The sequence below is a fragment of the Diuraphis noxia genome, unplaced genomic scaffold, assembly GCF_037042655.1.
Source record: "Diuraphis noxia isolate RWA-SAM2 unplaced genomic scaffold, SU_Dnox_SAM2 contig0003, whole genome shotgun sequence".
Taxonomy (NCBI): domain Eukaryota; kingdom Metazoa; phylum Arthropoda; class Insecta; order Hemiptera; family Aphididae; genus Diuraphis; species Diuraphis noxia.
The window spans coordinates 7,794,630-7,820,812 of NW_028301713.1; the positions used below are offsets into that span (position 1 = coordinate 7,794,630).

Sequence of the window (26,183 nt, forward strand, 5' to 3'; positions counted from 1 at the left end):
AGTAGGTTCAGAGTGCGATTCTAATTAATTCTTATAGTTTTGTTGTGCGTTTTCCATATTGTTATAATTATTGCTTATACATCGCAATGTAAATAAATTTACTGACGTGTTATGCACGAGCCTTATTGCTGTAGACGTATTGCTGCGTTACAAATGCATCTCGTCAATTTATTATTATATTATAATACAGCCGACAAACGTTTCTGCAGCCGTGCATGTGAAACACTCGAACATGATAATATATCATTACTATTATTACGAAATAGCATGAAGTACGTTAAATATTTACTGCTCGTAGTTAAAATTAATTGCGAGTTTACCACATTTCCCGTTTGAACCGAAGATAATAATAATAATATATACTATGACTATACCTATGCAATCGTACAATAATAGCGAACGTCGACGTCTTGGAATGAACGAACGAAATCATGAAATTTTGTTTTCATATAAATACATATTTATATAAATTATACAATATGTATATTAAAATGCATTTTAAATAATTATAATTTTACGTTTATTTATAACAATCGTTAATAGGATGAACTACTGGGTGTACTATACGTCTAGGTATACGAGTACAAAAGCGATAATAGAATTCAAAACGTATATGGGTAAGTACACGGTTATATATACCTACGGCATTTGTTTCTTCCTTTTAAAATCTAATAATATCACTAATTATCGACGGAATAATATAAAATAATATTAAACATTCTGTTATGTCTACTATAAGTGCGAGGTATTTTTTTTTCTATTATTTGTAAAATGCATTATTTAATTGTTTATTTAATTATCTACATAATTTTATTCATCACTCGTCGGTCGACGTGTATTTTTAGCGTAGTTGTTTTGAAAATATACATACCAACCTATGCTTTGTCACGAGAATCAACAAAAAGGTAAAAGAGGAACCTACTTTTTTATAAGGTATATATAATCATTAGTGATCTATTTTCGGTACTTTATGGAATAATTTTTTATACGATGTTTAGTCTACACTCGTCACTCGACGACGATCGATCGTTTTACGTCACATTATTATAAACTGTACTTTAAAATGTACTTCCTTAACGACGTTACTTTTTCTGAAGTTAAGATTACGCGTAGGTATAATAAATTAACACGTTGGCTGCCGTGAGCACTTGAATGATATCTCTTCAAACTTTGTCCTGATGGCCGCAACGGGCTTTTTTCAAACGTTTGCCACAAACACTGCAGTTTTGCCAAAAAGACGAAATACTGATGTGAAAAAAACAAAAACAAAAACACGATACTTGCAAACTTGTAACACCAACTGAATTTGGCAACACTGTAAATTTTGAATCCGACGGGCGATGACGAAATGCTTATTGTTGTGATTTTAGAACGCGGTGCCGATTAAGTTGGAACCGATTTCAGTGAAATTTTCAGAATTAATTAGATTTGTTGTGGGTAACATTTCAATAGGTAGTGAAAATGACTGTAAGCTTTTTAATGACAAACGAACAAAACACTTGCATTATTTTGAAATTGTATAACATGTAAAATTCTTTTCAGCTTATGGAGCACCTCCCGAAACCCGTTGCACTTCACCGCAGGAGCCACCGGGACACGGAGAAGTGCAAATTTTCGAAATAACTGCAGGTGAGTCGTTAGATAGCAAACCATTACGTAATAGCTAGTCTCCAATATTTTAGGTATCTTGCCGTAGTCAATAATATTATCTTAAACATTATTATTCGTTACCAACTCGGCAACTCACATATTATTTTACTGTCGCACACACAGTTTAAGTAGTTCGAAGAGATTATATTAAATAATGTAAGGTATAACGAAGGTGACAAAAAAAAAAAACTGTTTATTTTTATTATAAAAATGTTTTCAACACAAATAAGTTAACGCATAATATATTATAATATTATTATCGTTGCGTAGAATCGCCGTCGCCGCCCAGCTCGCTGGTACGTAAAAATAATATATTGAGTGCGATAGCGTTGTTTCGTGTACGCGAAAAGTTTAGTAAAAAAAAAGTTGTTAATTCCATTAAGTTTAAACACGTAAAGCAAAAAAAGCTGCTTCTTACATCTTTCTAGATTAGGTACACGCTCTGCAATTTAAGGTACCTTCGGTGTACGCGCGTGTCGGCGGCACGTACGTGTAGGTGCATTGTGTATTTGTGTTTATTAATAAAGATGGCGGGTCGAGTTTAATTCACCAGTCACGAGATAATTATCAGTTATTATTTTACGTTAAAGCTCGACGCTATTGTTTGACGCACACGTGAATAGCGTAATATTATTGCGGAAAAATAATTTACGCAATAGCATGTTAAAAACAGACCGATTAGCCTATAACATATTATTATGGTTAACCTCTTTTTCCTTCGATGATGCGCAGTTGCTCAAAAACTGATTTTTGGAGTTCTTAAATGTAATGCGTAAAGAGCCAATTTTTAAATTGTTGGGATATTTTTTGTGCTACTTTAGGAGTGGCATGTGGAGATACAAACTTTTGTTTCTCTTTTCTTTGTAAATTATTTGACAATTCATTTTTCTGAATGTGTAGACGTGTCACAACTCACAATGAAACTTCAAACAAGTTGTTTTTGAATTGTTTAACTTTGTGTATTAAGGGAAATATTATTATAAGTCTATGATAATACGTTCTTTAGACAATAAGGGCTATGGTGATTTTAATATTTTACTGATTAATAGCAGTAAACTATGAACATAACAATTTATAAAAATAGTTCAAGACGTTCAAGTATAATAATCACTAGACAAAATTATATAACATAGGTACATTTTATATTTTTGTAAAAAATTTTCTAAGAACTATAATCTTTAATATACCTATACATTTTAATAATTGAGTAACTATTCGTTAAAAATTTGGATTAGTTAGGTATATAAAAATGTTCAAAAATATTATCCACTAAATAGTTTTCAGTAAAAAGCCCAATTTAAATAGAAAAAAGTCTAGGTATATATTTTGAAAATTCTAAAAATTCATATATGAATAAATTTGTTATTATTAAAGGACAAATTGGAAGTGTGCGCGATTGACGTGTACTGTACAGTCAGTGACATATAATACGAAGCTCTCGATGGCTGTATCAAAATTGGTGAACAATGACAACCGTCTTCAGCTCAATGCAACGCACATGCTACACACACACATAATAGTACTACTTTATGTGAGTATAATATCAGCTATAACGATAAATTCATGAGCATTCGTATAAAAATATAACATCATCACTATTATTATTCTTTTTTTTTAATCTTATATCAAATAATATCCAGGCACGGTACAATAAACTTAAATACAAAGTTTTCTTGGGTTCATTATGAAACGTTGTGCAAAACTTAAAAGGATGTACAAACATTACGAGATTAACTTTCAGGGAATGGTGGTGTTAGTGACTGGGTGGGATACGGGTAGATGTATAAGATGTATTTCTATTTGCTTGTTTTCCAAGTATGATTTACAGCGCCAAGTTCTCTCGTAATGCAATTTTTCTATGAGATATATGGCCACGATGCGCGCAGTAACGCGATCCAATCCTAACGAGATAATCAAACTTTCAAAATTCACATCGAATTGTGAATCGTAACTTTGTTAAAAATATATATTTTACTAAACTATGCGACCTCTGCACGAGTTAGAAAATTAATACTTTGATATGTTATCAAGACACTGCAGTCGTGTATATGTACAGAATACTATATGGTTCCAAACGACGTAATGTTTTTTGGGTCGCACAAACAAATTCAAAAGAAAAATAATTCTTATCAAATTTTGTATAGGAATAATTATAATGCTAGACTCGCATTATATAATTAAGCAAATTATTTCGTATTCCTTGTCCAATTAAACATAATGTTATTGTTTGTTAATTAATATTTAGTAATAACATTCATCGATTTCAGAAAATTAGGAAGCTTTTCCTATACGTTTTGATTCTATTGCAATCTGTTTAATTTTATGTATTAATATTTAATTATGATATTAAACACTCGTTGACACATTCTTATTTAATCAATACTAAATCTATTTGAGACACAATAAATATTACTATAATCGTATAATGGGAAGATCACCTATTTTTTTTTTGTTGACAATTTCATTATAATACATACTTTACCTATTGTTTTGTGACTTAATAATATCATAATGTACCATTGTTATTTAGAAATCCGCAACTATTTCAATTATTCGAAATTAGTTTTCGCGTGTTTCTTAACAATAATTCGATATTGTTTGCAAAGTATATAGAGTTAATTTATGTAAATACGCTACAAGTGAAATCACTATAATTTCGATTAATTATTCATATTGTTCTGTACGTTTTAATGTTTAGACAGTGGGACGGTGGAGGGAGGGGTATGTCTATAGCTAGCGTTAGGCGACCGGGCGCGTTATATCAAACTGTATTGACGATACTTGCAAAGTTTATCTCTGAGTGGCGGTACGGTGCCCTGCATTAGTGAACTGCATCGTTGACATATATTTGTGTAAAACCCTCCATTCGAAAAGTCAAGGGCGAATGTTGTCATTGCTATGGGTTTTGTTAATTCGACGTCGACGACGACGACTGTCACCACTACATCATCACCAACTCCCAACCCTCAACCCACCACTTCCTCAAACCGCCAAGAATAGTCCCGAACTGCAACGCCTCTTTACGATGCGTTGGTAATATTAATCCTATCGGACACGACGGAGCGAATTGGCACGTGAATGCCTTTAAATAAAACGAGTTCAGCTATTTTCTATAAGCGGCCCGACAGGGTCAGCAGAGAAAACTACAAATTGGCTGCATACTAGTTGCGGTCATGACGATTTTTGAGATAAACAGATATAACAGTTGCGGTCACGCCAATTTAGGTAATATCTTAATTGCGGTCATAGCTTTATTAACTCCAATTCCAGGCTAAATTTATATTATACGATAAACATATTTTACGATATAATGTACGCAGCGTTTATAAATAAAATAGATTAAATTGTATACTACGATCATAGTTTCGAATATTCGAATAATTCAAACATAAGTATCAACATTTTTAACCATATTACCTATAAAATAAATAATTGTGTAGACAGTCCTAAGTATGTTATATTTTCGATATAAATGGGAAGGAAAATGTTGATTGATACCTACATTTTTCTAAATTAAATAAATAAACGAAATATTAATTTCATATTTAATTATATTATATTATTTAGTATACTTAGTTATTATTATTTGAGTGACCATCATTTAGCTGCAGCCGACGATAAGGTCGTAATATTCTTTGTCATTTTAAAAACGTTCAAACAGAAACGTCTGGATTTTTTTTTTTTGCTCAATATATATATATATATATATATATATATATATATATATATATATGGGTACGTTGGTACCTTTTCCGTTTCAGTCTGCAAAAGAGTCAATACGTACATAATAATATAATATTAAAGAACGTTGTACGCACGTCACGTTTGAGAGACCTTAATCGCCGCGCGATTGTCATGATGTTATTACAACTATCGTTAATATTATCAGAAAATTTCGATTTTTCCCGTTTATTATTGCAATTCTTCTTATTATTATAATGAATTCATATACAGGACATTATGTCCGTATAGAATTTTCGATCTGTAACTTTGAACTGTACAATCGCCAAATCGACGCCGTTTGTTATTATTTTACATGCAGTTCATACCGCCTACACAATATCTTTTCTCTTTTAAATAAACGCGCATATAATATTAAGTTATATTATGTACCCTTTACGGCAAAAAATTATCAATATTATTATAAAATTAACTATTGTCAAGGTGACCTATTATAATATTATATACCATTCGACATTTAAACAAGGTTTGCGTCATTGTTTTATACGCGTATATATGGTAGGTAGGTACTTACGTTGTAGTAGTAGTATCATTATTATTACAAATTTATAAACGCCAAAGTGGGTGTATAATGTCGATGCGTATAATTACAATTGTAATGTGACGTATTAATTTAACCGTTATTACTTAAATTAAAACTGTGAACAGTTTGAGTAAACATTTTTTAATTAATAGGTTGAAAAAAAAAGATTACGATATTAACGTAGTCCGACAAACGTGATAATATATTATAATAACATATATATTATTTATAGTTCATCGAATATTTGAGTTTATTTTTATCACACTCGTGTCTTTAAAGCTTTATATTTTATTAAAATACTATAAATAATTATATTATTATTACTTATTATAATATACATATACTATGTAGGTATATATTTGTATAATAGTTAGACATAATATGCAACGTGAAAATTATTTAGATATAATAATAAAAAATAATCAAATTTATCTACTTAAATGCTCATAATTTAACACATTTATTATTTTCTAAAATATAATTTTCATAAGAACTATATTATAGTATTATTTAGTTAAAATACACGTACTTAAATAGGATTGTTCATTGGTGCTTACAGATTTAAATATACTACTACAAAATAACTACAGTAAGGTACTTGTTATAAAATATACAAAGTACAAACACGAAAAAATTAGAAGTACATGTCATATGATAATAAAATAAAATAAATTGATTAAAGGTGATAGTTTATAAAAATTAGCACTGACGTTTTGGCCTTACCCATAATTTTAATTCCTTTGATTATTTTTAGTCTATTGAATTAGACTTTCTGAATAAATTAAAAAAATTGATAAAAATATAAACCGGATCGAAGGTGAGGTTAGAGAAGTAAAATTCAAAAATAATAACTTATGTTAACGCGTCTATTGCCAAAACCAAATTGTTCTAAATTAATTAATGATATTGTAAAATAAATCAAGCTGAAAAATATAAAAACAGTTTTAAGTCTTTAGTATAATGTACCTATAATATAATGAAATACATAATTGACAATTTCGTAGCAAAACTTGTCCAGTTAATTTATCTCAGATAACCATTTTATTTAAATATATCGATAAATAGGTACTGGAAATTAATATTTTATTCAGAAATATAAGATCATGAAAGATAAATTTAAAATTTATTTTGTATTTATACAGTAAATAACATACGATACACAACACTAGCTGAGTCTACGTTGCTGTAAGCTGGATATCAAAATAATTACATTAAATCTGTACCTACATTTTATCAATTCTACAATTTCGAATATTTACATTTTATACTTAGTTTTTCGTGTGTGGAAAGCTTTTTTAAATCAGTAGATTGAGTTAAACTTTGTTGGTATTTTTTTAGTTTTTTGGGTGATTCTGATGGAGGTGGTGGCATTACATTTTATTCAAGGTATCCGGAGGATTTTTTTATTTTGGCTCAATGTGATTAGTGTTCTTCAAGTCGTACATTATTATGTTGTATTACAATATTATAATATCATCGTAATAATATTAGGTAGCTAGTCTGTGAAAATGTTCTTTTATACTTTTTTGTTTTGTTTTCATATCAATCTCTTTTAATAATAATAATAATTCGTCTTATAATACGAGCAGCCACACCGTTTCGGTGCGTTCAGGGAATTAAGAAGACCGGTCGGCGCGGTTATGCATGTAAAACGAATGTAATTTGAATTTCGTAGCACATTTTAGCAGTTTTTGTAATTAACTTTTGTTTCTCGGTTTTAATCTATGAAATAAGTTATTCGCTTAATCTAATAACTTTTTTAACAGTTGATAATTCGTTTAAACTTAACTTATGGCGTACTGACAAAGAAATATGCGATTGTTATATAATACTAACGTGCTGAATGCTTTGATTTACTCTGAGAAAAACTTACTAAATTCCAATTAAAATTTTCATTTATTATTTCTACTCTCGTTGTTCGGCCGAGTGTTAGACTTGAGACACGTAAAAGATAGTTCCACAAAACTTTGTCGGTAGTAAAATAACTGAACACGTCGCATTAAAAATGTCCGAACAGTGTTTTCGAATCTAAACCGTCGGTCGTAAAAAGGTCAGAGAAAAAATAAAGTTTACAAAATGATGACACTGCTTTGGAATTGTATTAACGAAATCAATCAAGTTAAGTTACAAAATAAAAAACGGACATGACTAGAAATTCTATTGAATATGATAAATTTCAGTATAATACTCGGATGAAAACAATGAATTGAGTTCACAAAATCCCCGTACAAGCGATGATAATATTTTAAAGTTGGAAATAGTTTCACATTTTGTTTTTATATCATTCAAATAAATGTATTACGCTGAGATATAATATCTAAACACGAAATATATTATCAATGTATTATTTTACTTGAATTTTGGCCAAAAACAAAAGAGAAGAAAAAAAATTCGTCTCTCATAAATCACCACGTCCGCATACGCAACACAAAGTTTTATTTTATGTTTCTATGAATATATTATCGTTCTGCAATTCATTTTTTATCAGTTTGTTATTTCAAAAATATCTCAATATGCATTGCGCTTCCAATCAATAATAATGTCGATTCTTGATTATTTAATCTAAAACGGTCGATAGTATATAATACTGCAGCGTTTTCATCTTCAGACAAACGAAACATTATTTCTTTACCGTAATAATATCATTATAATCATTACGCCATCTATTTATGTATCGTCGTACTTCGTGTATAATATGTAATGTAATATAATATAATAACCGTTAATATCATTTTATATAGTCGCCGTGTATGTATAAAAATATGATAATATTTCGTGTCTTTATTTTTACGTCTTTCGTAGGATGTGAAAAGAAATGTAATGCGCTAATGTCCAAAAAACGGGTAGGCGTATGATCCACGGGTACGTTATATAAATATGTGATAGTGTTCAATATTGCACGTACCTATATATAGGTGTAATTTGTTTTATAAATTAAATTCGAACAACCGACTGCAGCAGTGATTATCGCACGCATTCATGTGAATCGCGATACGAGTACCTACACTCACTATATATTATGTTATTTATCAAATAATAATATTGTAGATTGGTGGAATGAAAAATAAATAAAAAATATGTTTGTTAATAATTAACGATCACCGTGTGGGAAGTGAGAACCTCCCTTCCCCACTAGATTACCTAGTCAAAGTCATATTATTATTATATGCCACCATAATTTTATTATATTATGTTATCCAAACGTATAATATAAACAAATATAATAGTATTCACTGCTGTTTAGCTTTAACAGCGCTAGGCAGCCGATATAGAGAACCAACACAGCTGTATAATAATAATATAGGCGTAGGTATAACCTCTCAGAAACAGCATTTTTGTAACGACGTCGTTACTTTAAGTATAATGTAGATATTGCAGTGCGTTGTTCGTTCACTTGTGAAAAACATGAATAGATATATATTTTTTTATTAAAATGTATATAATTATATTGTGCACTCTTCGCGATACCTGTACGCCAAGACTACTACCTCGTACAAACTCTGCGTAATTTTTATTGATATGGACCGACAAATAGTGATTTATTGGTCCATAATTGTAAATATAATGTATAGGTACTGTTACTAGTCGGTTAAAGTAATATACCGGTTCATTAAAAAAAAAAAAAAAACACGTCATAATGATTTTATTTCACCCATTCGATTCTAATAATTATTAATTTGTGCTTTGTATACTCGCATTATAGAACCGAACAAAACAAGGTTACTAATATATAATGTACTGTTAAATCCAATGGCCATAGACGCCGCGGATAGTTGTTTAATAAAAAAAAAAAAAAAAACAAAAAAAAACAAAAAACAAAAAACACAAAATCGTTTCATGTTTATGTAATATGTTTACAACGAAAATTGAAAAGATATATGGTGTATATGTAAGCGAAGGAATCGAATTGGTTTCTGCTTTACTGTCAATGCTGTATATTATGGTTAAATATATTATGTAATAATAATAATATGTTGTCTTAGAAACGAACAAACAAATTTCAACCAAACGCGTATATTTTGTTTTCGACGATACCGTCTGCAATAAATGCAATAAAATTATGATTGAATAATAATAATAATAATAATAATAATAATAATTATTATTATTATTATTATTATTATAGCACAATATGACATTGTGTACGCCGCGCCGTAAGGGTATGCATTACCTAATATTGTATTATATTAAAATCCGGGTCAGGCTAGATATTATTGTAATAACCGGGTGGGTTATATCGTTATTATTATTATGACGATATATGACGTGTATTGCACGCGTATGCAGCTAAAAGTCAGACTACGCTTCACGAGATTAAATTAAGTCGGGTGTAGTGCTTGGGACTTGCGCTGCGTATACAACTGTTATACATTACGTCGATGGGTCATGGGTGGGTATACGTATAATGTCTATATACCTATCTATACTAGGTGTATACCTGTATAATATATATATATATATATATGTATATAGATACAACACTGATCATCACTGCTTAACGGGGCCCGGTGGCCTTTTTCGTATTCACGATAACGTGCGATTAAAGATTAAATCGGCACGGTGGTCATCACAATATAAATTGATTCCATTCTACATCCGGGTTAATGTTTCCCCGGAGTGGATTTAATATTCAGAACCAGCCGCCGTTACTACGCGCCACTACACTTCTACCCGTGCGCGCGCGCGTAACAATCTGACCGTTCGGAATTAACTTTTTTCCCTCCCCCTTTACACGAAGCAGCACAGACAACCACCTCTCCACCCTCCGACTCCACCCCGTGTCCGATGTTTCCTATATACATAATACTGCGACCTCCGCATCTCACTCTCCGCGGTATTCACGCGCATTCAACCTTTTTTTTCCGTAGGTACATTGCGATTTTTCTTATTTTAATTTAATTTTTTGTTGTTTAGCGCCTCCGACGACAGAACAGCTCTGCAGCGGCTATAGGTAATAATATACCACTAACTGTACCTACGGCGTGGATGTAGTATAGGTACCACAGAGTATACTTGCGGTACTGAAGTTACGTGATGTACGGTTAGGTAGTTGGTCGTAAACACGACATTAAATGCTATACTCCTGTCGTGGGTGGTGTAGCGTATTCAAGTATAGGTACCTACGTGTCTATCGTCACACGAAAAATACGCAATGTACATTGCGGATAAACATTCAATTAAATTAACGAACAAATCGCCGGCAAAACGAACGACCGTGTTTTCTATCATAATATTTCGAATTATATGTATTAATAACCATTGCAAAATATTATATCATAATCTGACGAAAATACGTTAGGCATACGATTATATGAAACCAGTGTTGAATCCTGAGAATATTTTCCATGGAGGGGGGAGTGACTTTATTCAACCCCTCCCCTCGAAAAATACAACTGTCAACAAGATGTATTCATTAAATTTACAAATATTATCGTAACAATTGCCTGGAATTTATCTAAACAATGCAATTTGTTATATGTACCTACTGTTAATTCTAAATATGAAATTTCTTAGTTGTAATAGGTATTAATCTATATGTAATAATATGTATAGTTTAAGATGCCAAATTGTATGACCAATGAAAAAAAAGAGGCTACACCAGAAAAAATATCTGGATTCATTAACATAGTACAGAACACTGCAGTCATAACCAAAGCTTCATCTATATTACGTGAGTTCTATCGAAATAATAATATTTTAGATACCTATTGTATTAGTTTGTATAGGATAAGGTTATGATTCAATAATTTTGTGGATAATTTCAATGGCACTCGAGTGAATCAAAATTTTAGTATTTAACCTATATTTTATATTATTATCTACAGTTATAATAGGTTATGATCATTTATCGTAAAAATATTGATGAACATGAGTCATTATATTTATTTTTAATTTTTATTATTCAACATGGATTTATAGGTGGTATATTTTTCATAATTATTCTAATTAATAAAAATATGTAAAACGCGTAACATATGTGTATAAACTTCGAGCATAGATATGATAAATAAATAAAAACATCTAAGTCAAGATTTATTTTTATCAAGCTATTTAGCGTTTATGATTTCAAACTGTTAAATCCAACATGTTATAATTTGCTTGTTTTATATTACTCTAATCAAACATACTACAAAAAAAAAAATCCACAGACGAGGTAAGTTTATTGTTCAATAGTTATAGCTTCATTGTACGTACATGCAAACATAGCATAATTTTTAATATCATTATGTTTATAAAAAAAAAAACAAATCAAATAAATTCATCATTTTCTCTCTTCGTCGTCGGTGGTATATTCCTTTAATTAAATTTAATGAAACAACTTCGAAAAAAACAATGATGTTTTAAAACGTTAAATTTTGTTTATTGGTTTTTTCTCCTTTTTTTTACATCCACTCATTGACTCGATGACCTGTACAAACAAAACGGTTTGGGTAGAGATATCTTCTGCAATATCGAGTTCCGATGGAATAAATTCACTGGAAATGCTTTTGGTGCATATATAGGTACGGTAGTTTTTTTTTTTTTAATTTTACGATTACGATTGTTATTATACCTCGGTGTACGCGTTAAACTGACTGTATTCCGTAAAGCGCAACGGTCACCGATAAACCGTCTGGATAAGGGATGTTATTATTTTTATTATTATATTATATTTGAAGTTATTCGGATCACGTACGTCGGTACACAGAAGTTATAATAATATTATGTATGTATAGGGTGTCTGCGTAGTACACCACGGTGGTGGTGTTAGCGTTTTGTACAATATTCTCGAAATTGTTTATTTATGGTTGACAGTACTTTAAATATATAACTTTCTAGAAATTGTCTTGCCATCATATAATAAAAATAATAATAATAATATTTTTGTGTGAAAAAACGTCCGTTTTTTGTGTTTTATTTCGCATTCGTTTTTAACCCCGAAAACTGCAGTGACACGCTTAAAAAGGAGAACAATATTTCACATATTCTTTGACACGCGTGGCAAATGATTTATATACATCCGCACGAGGATATTGTAAAACGTGTGTTTTTTGAACAAAGAGTATTATATTTTTACAGTACGTTATCACACGTATAATATTATAACGGTTACGTATATAATATACACATTTATAGTGTAAATACTTATTACACGCGTGTCATACCGCCAATGGTCGTCGTCATCGTAAACGTAGGACATGCGTATGATATATGGTGGTTGACCATAAATCGCAAAAATATTGAAAATAAAATTACAAAATGTACCCGATCGGAAAAAGTCCAGTTTATGTGCGTATCACAATATAGTGGAAATAATTTTGTTTGTCGCGACGAGTCACACCCTGTATCTCGCTCGGTGTCACGACGTTCACTGCGGCTGAGTTTAATTAAAACGATCCGTAGTCGAATCGGTGGTGGCCGTCTGGTATATAAATATATATATAGAGGAAGATACGTTTAGACTGTAACCGAGAAAGAAAAAACTGCATTGTAGAAAAAAAATAATAATAATTAAACCTTCTCGACCCAGCGGCGGCGTAAGTATCCTGTAGATTGTAGGTATAGCTAGTGATATAAAATAGAAAAACGACCGTTATTGCCGCGTTGTAGTATATAGTACGTTTTAAATGATCATATTATATATTATTATTATTGTTATTACTATTACCTACCGTAGTGTAATGGTAATATAGGTTATGGAGGGGTGAAGGGTGAGTAGCAGATGAAATTCGAAAGCGGCCGGGAACTCAACCATTACGGTTTTTGGGTAAACTCTCATAATATTATACGTATTAAAGTAATACTACAGGTGTTGTACCTGCGTACATGATATTTTCTACCAATTTAATTTTCGCGTATAGACGACTTTAACACAAATAAATATCATATTATTTAGCTATAATAGTTAGCACAATCGTAATCTTATGTCTCATATTACTTCCTAAAACGTCTTATTTTGATTAGAGTGAGCAGTCTATACACTGAGGCACTAAATATTATGTTTTTTTCGAAATCGTCTCCAAACAATTCTCTATATTATCGCAATGCATATTATGTTTATTTTTTACTAAAACCACTATCTTTTTTTTTTAAACTATTATTTTAAACAGTTGTGAAACGTAAGTGCAGTAATTGTTGGTCAATCACTTTGCAGATTAGAGCGTTCTATAATATTGTTCACGACAACTAATTTTGTTGGTACTTATCTTAGTGACTTATTTCATGCAAGTATCGTTTTAAATATTTTCGTCCCTGAGATGATATCACTACACATTATTAGGCTAATTAGCATAATAATTCACAAGTATGATGGTAATAAAATATACATTTTTTTAGATTTCTATAGAAAAATTTTGATTACACGGAGTCTTAGATAGGCAATTTAGCTACATACATGTCGTGGGTTCATGCTCCGTAGATACAGCAATACAGTAATAATATTAGTTTCTCATTTATTCAAATTCTGATTTTTTAATTGATTTATGACTATAATTTTTTTTAAGTTTCAAGAGTTTTTATATATTCATTAATAAAGGAATAAATGTGAGTGAGCATGCATTCTGATTGGTGGATCGATGAATAAGTTGTCGTCGATGTTGTTATATAAGTGTTGCTGTACCAACCGAAATAAAAATGTATTCATATGAGTATATGTGAGTATACGGCCCAGTATTATTTGATTTTCAATAAATAATAGCATTATAAAACGTGCTCAATCATCATACATTGTAGATAGTATTTAAATTTTATACAAATATTATGTTACCACTAATGGCCAATAAATGTTTTTCGAGAACGTCTGTGTAGGTACATAATATTATAAAAACATACAATTTTAAGGTCTAACTAAATGTTTATGACTTGTTGTTACGATGATATTTTTAATAATTACATAATACATTCCTTTATTTGCATATTTTTTTTAATGAATTTACTCATAAAAAAAAAAAAAAAATTAAACAAAGTGTAAACAAACATTTCGCAAACGCAACAGCAGTATAAAATATATTGTTATGTAATATAATATTGTGTTAATAATAGGCTTTTATTAATTATTAATTAAATAATCAATAGGTAATGCATTATTATTTATTCTGCTAGAAGGTATAAGATTATATTTATATTTATAAATTTACAATACTATTTGAACGTATTTACGTTTTATTTAAAATTCGATTACGCGTCATAGTATGAATTAGTTTAGGTACCTAAGTATATCAGATATGAAAGATATGAAAACAGTGCACATTTTTTCTTCCCTTTGCCTGTTATTGGATGTTACTTTGATCCATCTTGACTTTTTTGTTTCACGGTATATCCTCACATGGTCATCGATAGTTTTTACTTTTTAAAATTTTACCTTGCGTTTTATAGTAGATGAGAATATAATTTTTTTTTTAGCAATAATTATAATTTATTATAATTTATTTTGATATGTCATGGCAAACATTATTTTGGCAAGAATAAAATACAAAAATGTAAAACTTTAATTTATTTTCATACACAATTTACTATTTAGAAAGGTAGATACTTACCTAACAAAATATCACATGATATTGATTAATTTGACACTTTTTTTTCGGTTGCTTTTTGTTTTCTCAGGATAATCTGATTATCTGAACTGTAAATAAAATACTTTACAGTAAATTTTTTCCCGTTTAATTGTCTTATTTTATTTTTTTTAGTTTTACAATACCTATAGATGTGTAATAACTAATAATAATAAGTAATTTCATAATTCGATTATCATATTGTTTAATATGAAATTTAAAACTTATATATCTACGTGTACTTTTTTTTTCAATATGAAAATATTTTAACTTTTTTTGTTGTTGTTGTTATTGTTATTGTGTAAAAGTTTTTTTCTTTATTTCTTTTTTTTCTGTCGAATTTTTAAATGTGGATATTTATACCGTACGATAACAGATTTCGCGAAACACATTTTATTATTAAAACGTTGTCAGTATTTATTTTTGAGCAATACCTATATGGAAAAATGTAGTGTGACATATTTCTTTTTCATTTTAACGACGTTAAAGAAGTTTGACGGCATAAATGTGTCACGCAAAATATCATTATACAACATAATATTATAGCAGATAGGCGTTGTTGGTGTTGTTACTGTTGTCATTGTCGTCGTCGTCATTGTTGTTATTGTACACATTCGTAAAAGAGCTTATCGATAATATAATTCAACATACGCAATAATCGTTTATTTCGCAGCTATTATATTAAATTGATTTTTTAAGTTCGAATAGAAATATTTTAAAAACCGAAATATTATAATATTGTATAGAGTACATTCATATCAATTGCTTATATTATATTATCTGAATAATTTATCGATATATTATCGAGTATAAATACAACCGTCACTGTGTATAATATTTATAAAAAATAAATATTTTCTCATGATTTATATATTAACTATAAGTAGCTGATCCCGTGAACTTCGTTGCCCATTAAGAATACTAACGCTTGTGATATTTTAATATACTTATATATTTTATCTGTATATTATATATATAACAATGAATAAGTATTTACCAGATATCCTCATTACGCGTGAACGACTGGACCAATTTAGCGAATTCTTTTATGGTAGCTGATCTGGTTCTCAAATTGCTAGAATTTTTGAAAAAAATCTTACCAAAACACTTTAAATAAATGAATTATTTTGTTTTTATTTATTTAAACGTTTGCATTAATCACAAAAAAATATTAGTATAATTATGTAGTTTAATTTTTGATGGACAGATGGCGTCACTGTAATTTATTTACCACACCTCATATTCTTCTAACCCCGTAACTTTCTCAATGTTTTCTTCCATAAGATCTTTCTCCTGACAAATACAAACACTACAAAAAAAGAATTAGTGAAATCGGTTCAGCCGTTCACGTGTGATGCGATGACTAAGGGAAACAGGGATCCATTTTTATATTATAATATAGAAGATATGATCGTAAAACAAAACCAAACAAATAATGGTCTTAATCGTGATTATAAAATATTTTTTTTCATTAATACAATAAATAATATATATTTTACGCACTTGTTTTGTGCATATAAAAACTCAATAGTTTTTTCAAAGTATTTTTTCACCTAATCAGTTTTTACATTACGTAAAAAATAAAAAAATATTATAATTCATTTTACTTCACTGTAATTTTTGTTTTTAAGTTATCATTGATGATTAAAACGTTTTTAAACATTCTATTTAATTTGTTAATTATTTTACGTTAAAAAATAAAAGAGATGTGATACAAAAATAAATTACAATTATTCTTAAAATTATACCAATATCAGGTAACCACGGTTGCACTTTATCGTTACTAATAGCATTTTATAAACAAAAATAATTCGCATAATATTTTGAATGTCTTATACAAGCTTTATTATGGGTACACAATATCATGTGTCCTTTACTACACTTGATTGATGTATTTTTTTTTTTTTAGATTTATCACCATGGATCCAATTTGAGTTTGCTGAATAAATTAATGATTTTTTTCTTTACTTAAGAATATCACTTTTAGAGTGATTGATGTGATGTTAAATCAGTTTTAAAGATTATTTATTTTTTGGGTTTGTTGTAAAATAGTAATTTAAATAGTTAGTAATAATATGTAGGTAATCTACATTATATTCTCATAGCTGTTCGTTAAAGAACTTTATTATACAAAGTGCAACTGAAACAATAAAATAATATATAATGTTTTATAACTTTTACAAATGTTTGTAGTTCGTACGTAGGAGTGCGAAATAGAATGAGAACGATGCGCTCTTGTTATTTGTCCAATAAATCAAGCATAACTGTTTTTTAAACATAATCTTTACGCTTCGGAATTTGAGAAAACTGATCGACCGATTTCTAAATTGCGTAAGTTCACAAATCTGATATCGGATAAAAATTTGACTTTCTAAAGACTTCCGGATTCTCCCGACTCTCATATAGGCTTACGTTTGAAACAAATGCTTTTTTCATCGCTCACCAAGTATGATATCTGACGGTTAGTTAGCGGAGATAACTATAAACACTATCGGCCGGGGTTAGCTGATATAAGGTTAAAGACGACACTTCCTCGTAAAAAAGAAGACTCGTAACGCGTACTACATGCACCCTTTCGGCCGCGGAGCTTAATGAGCGATAAGGACGGATTAGCTATGCAAACGGCGTGGCTATAAATCTCTCGCAGATGATCTGAACACATCCCGCACACGATTAAGTCAGTATAAACAGCTATACCGTGGTATATAAACCTCCGGATATTATTTTGTCAAGTGCGTCGTCGCACGTTTTCGCGATCGATTCGTCTAATTCGGCAATTAGCAAATACGCATCGCGTCCACATGCCCCCCCCCTCCCCCCCGCCCGATCCCTGAAATCAGCTTAATCCCCTCGTACACATACTTAGATGCATGCATAATATACATATACATGTGTGAATGTATAATATTGAATATATTCTAACGAGTCTCCCTGGACCCGCCGCCCCTAGCAGTCGTTTAGGTCTCTGCGCGCGGTCGTGGTTGGCGCTCGTGAGTTTGGATTGAGAAAGAGATGGCAAGGAAGAGAGGGAGACAGGGAGAGAGAGAAAAATACTGAGTAGAAGATTCGCCCCGATATCCGGAAGTTTCCTCCATCGTATGTGTGTGTGTGTGTATAATATATATAACGTGCGCGCGGCGTAATCTGAAAGACAAATCGAAACCGCGTCGAGGCCACTTTGGAGATGTTTGTGTTATGGATTTTCGAGTGTTTAGGGTCGACGAGATCCTACAGGATTTGATGGTGGAGGTGAGGGGGGGGGGTTATTTTTTATTACGGATCGTGTATATTGTATACTATATATAATATACAATATCGTACTACAGCAGTGTCGCCGCGCATTGACCATGTTTTCTGCTTCGCCGTGTCCATCCGAATGTATATTATATTATTGTATTGTTGCTGTGGACCCGAAACCCGGGAAAACCGACCCCGGATGATAATGGTAGGGGGTGGGGTCGCGGTAGAAAAAAACAACCGCGCCTTATGGTTGTAGTTATCCGCGAGTGAGGTCCGAACACGCCCGCGCCAAAAACCGTCTGTGCTGGCGACGTATTTTTTTTTGCGCGCGTCTAAATGATAAACGCATTATCCAGTGCTGTCCGGAACTTATACTATTATAATACAGTGAAATAAACGCCCTCATAGCTGGACCGTCGCGTTATAGTTGTTGTACACAAATAATTATTCGTATCAATTAGCGCGTTAATTCTGAGTTAACATACAGTATAAAATATATGAAAATATAAGTGTACGGTTTAATTGCATTGTTTTAGGTTTCATGTTTTATAAATTATAATATTATTATCATAATGTAGCTGGTGGCTGCAGTAATAAGTTCCTAACGTTTTCTGTACGGTCAATATTAATATGTGGAGGTTTGAACTATCATCTTGAGCTTTCCACATCTTATTGTTTCAACAATATTATGTAGGTGTATTAGCGTCAGACATGTTTTTAGTCAATACCTAACCTTTGTAAATAATTTTTACATTTTTCTTAGGTTTTTTTCATGATTTCTGTATGGTTAGGTTAGGTTATATCTTGCACTATCGAAGAACGAGAGAAGTGATCGACAAATTTTTTTCTAGGTATTTATAATATCGATGTCGTCTCATTGGAATACAATTAAAACACCTATCTGTTTTTTTGCGACGACTTTGTGCGTCAACCCGTGTCAGTTTTCACGAATGTGAAAATCAATTATTTTTAAAAGCAAACGTAAATTTTTAATCGTCTCCGAGTGCACTGTTAGAGCGTATAATAATAATAATAATAATAATATATGTACGTATAGTAACATTTAATCGTCGTGAAAAATTAGCGAAACGTGCACTTATTTCGTCGTCTGTGGAAGTGGAACAAGTAAAATGAAAAAAAAAAAGACGCTATAGTGTATAATATATATATATATTATTATGTAATACTATAGTCGGAACGGCGAAAAAAAATTCCGAAAAGAAACTCACGAGGAGAGAGCACTATTCACGTTTATCAGTGACATTTTAAATAAATAGGTTCTTTTATCTCTTATATTGGTCTCGTGCGAGTGGACATTTTTCAGCCCAATGTTCGATAATCGATCAACGCGTCAATTCAACGGCGGTCTTTAATCTTTTATAAATTATTTAAAAATTATTTCGTAACCGTAGTATTGTATTTGGAATCTGAAATCTATTCCGTTCCTCGATAAATTATTCATTGGATTCCGGTTTCCAGTCACAGGTAAAATAGTACACTCATGAAATGTATAATTAAAACATAAATCGTGCTTTCATTCGTCACAGTGCATCATACGATTCAACTCGTACGGACAACGTTCGTTGTATTAATAATAAAACAATTTGTATTTTTCAAAGTGATCTCCGCAGCAATTATAATTAATGTTGTTAATAGGTATATTTGTTGTAAATTAATAATAGGCCGAAATCAATATTCTGATAAAGTGTTTGATTATAAGTCTGTCTACTAAGTTGTCTATGATGACAATAAAATACAATGGCTATATTTATTTTATTTATACATTTGATGTTTTTTTTGTGAAATTTACTTACGATTGATTACCGAAATCATAATACCATACTCGTATTTTAACCCGTAATATAATATTGGGGCAATAAAATTTCCAGAGAGCGCGTAAAAGTAAACAGTAAATAATATTTAAGTGACTATTTTGGATTATGAAGACGTTATATCTACATACGACATTAAAATTATGAACCTATAAACAATTAAAATGAAGTAAACACGGAAAAATTTAATGTGCTTTATTTACGTGACATAATATTTACGTTATTATTTACATTTAATTATATTTCATTTTCGACGTTTTTTTCGTAAAACCTAAATGGCCCTTTACATAACTAATATGATTTGGATACAGTTTGTGATATGCCGAGCACACAATATTTATTTCTTATGTAATGTATTTATACAAATATTATAATTACGGAATTTTTAAGTGGACATGCCCACAGAAAGATCACATTTTCAGTCATTTAAACTTGAATATAAAATTAAAAAATTGTCTCTTCATTCAAACTTATTTTTCCAAACAAGACACATTTTCCTTTATAAATCTTAGTTGGATGACATTTTTACAAATGTTGATACATAAAGACTCTGGATCAATACTATTTCTATAAATTTGGATTGAGATACATCAAAGGTGAGGTTAATAGTACGAAAAATCTGAATAATTTAGTACATGGTCGTTATGTTAACTTAAAACGATTGAAAAATGAGGACTCCAATAATATTATGTGTATTTCAAAAGGGAAAATGGAAGTAAGTTTGTTTGATGAATCATTCGGAAAATATTATATCATAATAATGCACGTATGGTTTTTACTTATACAGAGATGCTGTTAAATTCTATTAAAATATAATTGTATTCTTCGTGACGGAAGGATTAGATTGGATAGAAAATAATTGCGGGAATATTTTTGCTACCCACAACCCACAGCTATAATACACTTAAAGTATTAGGTCTGGCGAAACGTTTTTGCTTTATTTCCAGTTGGGATGTTTGTGATGGTAGGCGATAAATTATCAGTTTTGTTTCTGTGTATATACAATATATATATATATATTACCTAATCAAAATCTTTTTCAAAGTTATTATAAAGATTACTTTTCGTTCGAAATCGGTTTCATTGTCGTAAAGACTTAAACATTTAACCATATTACTGTGACGATTGATTACCGATGATGATAATAATAATAATAATAATAATAATAATAATAATAATAATAATAATAATAATAATAATAATGATAATAATAATAATAATAATAGTAATAATAATAACAATATTAAAGTATCGTAAAGTTTATTCACTGTCGTATGAATTCCTATTCTTCCTTTATCAAACAACTGCGCATATGTAGAATGATATGCATAACACATAATATCATGGTATACGCTCGTTAGACGTTAAGAGTATAATAATAATAACGATGATAATTTTCCAGGGAAGTGCAATAGCGCGCCGAAAACAGTCACGAAGTACGATTTGTATTATATTATATATACATTGTATATATGAGGCTGTATAATATACAACGACATAGTCGTGTGCGAAAACTTGCAACTCCTCTGAAAAGTTTTTTACGACCTTTGCGGTGGAAGAACACGAGGTAGGTAGGTGCTAAGAGGAGTCGAGCAGCGTTGGTACAAGAGGAGGAGAGAAGTATCGCAGTCTAACCCTCCCCCCCTCCGAAAAAAACACTACCGACCCCGTTATATAGACTATCCCTGCACGACCGCGAACGCACATAATTCGTACGAATTTTTTCGCCCGAAAAAAATAAAACAAAAATAAAAACAGCAAACGCTGGCCTTGCGTCTGGTTCAACGGACCGAAACGGACTTGGTGGCGGTGGTTTATCTCCAGTGCGCGATAAACAAGCGGTCGCTGGTGCATGATGGCCGGCGATAATTTCGTTTCGGTCCCAGACAATTATTGCGTTGGCAATGAATCTCCACCGTCGCCGAGCCGACCAAAGGTTTTCTGTGTATACTGTACAGTGTACATATATATTATAACAAAGTATACAGCGTGTGTGGTGGTGGCGGGTGAAGGAGAGAAGACTGCACACACATACACACACGCACGCACGCACGTGAACATTGCACTATAAGTATATATAATGTTTGTATATTACCACGCGTACTAAAACACACACACATATATATATATATATATATATAATATATATACATGTATATGTATGTATATAGTGGCCTGACCTCCGCCTTTTCCCTTCGGTTTCCGTCGGCGGCGTCTGCATACGACGAACGCGACGGTTACGGGAATGGTGCCAAACAACTGCGACTGTTGAGCCCTGTCTATCCGCCACTCTCCACGCCAGCCGCAACTGCGTGTGGGCACTCCGACGATACCGCCCACACCGCAGCCCCCGTATCACCGGTGGTGAAATACTACCACCCTGCATACCTAGGTGGTATCCGTGGTATACGCGGCTATACGATGGCGGAAGGTGGTCGTCGCTGGAATTGTGGTGGTGGAGGCAGCGACGTTTCGCCGGAGCACAAGGTTTTATGGGCATCCACCGCCACCTCCGCTGCAGCCGACATACGACGATCGCTCTCGCCAGGGATTCGATCTGGGTGCCGTGCCAACAAAACCTACCCTCTCCATCCGGCGCGACACTAATGGCGGCTTCTGCAGCGGATACTATATAGTCCGCCAAGCCCGGCCAGAGCATCATCCACCTCCCTCGCGCGCTCGCCGACAGTGCAGCCGGGATGGAGTGTTCGAGATAAAAGAAATTCCGGCCGATCGTTGCGCAATAACAATTTAACGACGTACATATACCTACCCATATATTTCGCGTGTGTATAATATTGTTGTACGAGAGACGAAGAGGAGAATTCGCGATTTGGCGTCGTTTCAGAACACCGACAACGTCGGAAGTAAGTATATAGTACGGCGTAGGTATATAGTACGTCGCCTGCACAGACTGCACTCTCCGCACCACGAACATGACGATATTGCGTATTATATAGGCAGGTACCTAAATTAGTCGGTAAATATTACAATAATATTATTATGTTATGTACTTAATATTAGTGTATTATTCGTGCGCGACGCCCAATATAATATTTTCATTTTGTGAAATAAACTTGATAAGGGGACGTGCGTACGGGATGGATGGACCAGGTGAGCTATGCCCCACCTCGCGTGTTTAAGTTAGGTTAGGTTAACTGTACTTGTTATACATATTGTGTCCTAATCAATTTTTATCATGGAACTTTAATAGTACAATAATTACAAATTACGATTTCCAATGGTAAATAATTCATTAAAAACATTGAATAGCTGAATAGCTAAAAAATTGAATTGATAAAATATTTTAAATAGTATTTAAGTATTTAAATCACAATTGGTTTGCCTCATCTTACCAAAAAATTCTGCGCCCACCTATGGGGTAAATATACCTCCACCGCGATCTGTAGAACAAATTGCACGAGGTGCTATCCATCCCGACGTCTTTACATTTTTCTGATTATGACTTTGAACCGATCGAATTCATTTCACTACAACGCATCTATAACAATAATATTTTGTTGACAACCTATTTGTACGCGTTAGTTTATAGATAACGATATAGTTGCGATGCAAATACCCGTTAGTTTACGCGTTCAAACAGGTGTGCAAAACATTCTATACTTGCTATGCCTGCGTGCCTGCTATACAGCAATCGTTGTTTCAGATGAGATATTCTAAATAATTGGAAAAAATGCTCGACCCGAGACACTACTTCACAACGTGTTGGACTCAACTGAGCCGTGTGGGACGTTTTTCAACAATACATCACGGAGTATAGGATAATATTTATAAATATAGTCGTATAAGATACGTATTATAATATATTATAAATCGTGCCATAGAGTAATTTCATCATGCGTGTGGCGTGAGTGGGGTAGATGCTTATAAAACGAACAAGTTTGGATTTTCGGGAAACAATTATTTATTTCCTAAAAATAATATATATACCATATATTATTATAATGGGGTTTCAGTATAAATTGAGACGTAAGATTTGGAGTGCCATTTGTTTTGCGTTCCACCAACGGTTACTTGACTTTCTTTTGTGCTTTAGAAAAGGGTTGACAGTAAAAACTCAATTTATACGCTCACTTAATATAACATTAAGTGGTATATCCATTTTTTTTTCTTTGGTATAAATAAAAGTTAATTACAGTTGTTTTATATAGATGCGTTTTCATGTTTTTGTTTTTTTTTTCAATTTATTTTTGTAAATGCGTCGTTGTTTTGAAAAATGGAGCGCATTATTATGTGATATTATATTTAACGCCTAAAATATTTTCATCTTAAAATTAGAAAAAATACAAATACTATACAGTATATTATTATTATAATAGTTTTTTAACCCGATCGTTAGTCTTTATATTTTGTATTTCAAAACGTAATCGAATTTCTTGTTTTACATTTAAAAGACTAAATACGAATTAATTGCAATTTGTATGACTCACAAATTCAACATTAATATAAAATAATATTATATGCAATAACGATTGATAATAATTTCATATTTTATAGACAGTAACATTCATTTAACTGTTCAAGTGAATTGCATTAAACGTTATCGCAGCTTTCAGTCATTGCATCAAGTTTTAATGTGAAACGGTGGTACGCGTTGTATCTGTTGAGCATCGTCGTCGTTAATAATAAAACAATAGCTGGCGCCTCAAACTACAATCACGGCCAATAGATGGCGTCTTACACTGGTTTGTGAACATAAATATTAACATTATTATTGTTGTTAGTAAATATTATCAGCACACGCATTATTCTGTTTAATGTAACGTTTACGTTAACTTCTATATTACAATAAAATATCGTTTTTCGACAATCATATATTTTATGTGACCAGTTTAAAATATAAATTATTAAAAAGCCTAACCATTTATAATAAATACAACAGCCGATCTCGTTAGATTCCCAGGACATAATTATTTTTGTGATATCATTATTATATCATATTTATTTTATGTTTACTTATATTATATGATGCATATTTACTGTTGTCCAGTTGTTACTCTATCAATATGCTTTCAATAGTGTAAAATATATGTATATGGTGACTGTTCTTTGAGTTTTAATTCATTTTGAAATCCTAATGATATATTATCCATCCTTAGATCATAATACCACCTATATCTATTTATTTATTATTATATAACGGGCACAAGGCCCAAATCCGCAATTACATTTTACATACATTTAAATAATCTAATATATGGCAACAGAAAGTAATTTAAAGTATCGGTTAATATAACTTAAATAATAAAACATTTTGACGACATAAAGTAATTAATAATTAACAAAACACATAATAAATTCAGACATTCAGTATTAAAGACTAAATAAGGTTGGGTATTCATTGGCCAAACGCATCATTCGATTTTTATATAATATGCCATTATTAAAGTATTTCAATAATTTAATATTCGTTTTAATTGTTTTACCTACTGCATAAATTAAATTGCACTGTCGAGTACTGACTACTCAGTAAAATTTTTAATTTTTAATTATATTATATAAAAAAAATGTTTATTCAAATAATAACTATAATTATTCAGAATATAGTAAGAGTTAAAAGTCTCCGATTAAATTATGGTTATATTATTATTAGGTAAATGGACATCTCATTTAATTTTTTTTTTTTTAAATAATTTTTATCATGTC

General features: G+C 31.2%; 1 long non-coding RNA gene across 1 annotated transcript; it reads left to right on the forward strand.

The window, feature by feature from the left end:
- The first annotated feature begins 817 nt into the window (after positions 1–817).
- Positions 818–25,521, forward strand: LOC149056652 (uncharacterized). The gene is made up of 5 exons (XR_016190842.1): positions 818–1,467; positions 1,543–1,629; positions 3,025–3,181; positions 11,468–11,585; positions 25,035–25,521. It is a non-coding gene; the product is annotated as an uncharacterized LOC149056652 (long non-coding RNA).
- The last annotated feature ends 662 nt before the right edge of the window (positions 25,522–26,183 follow it).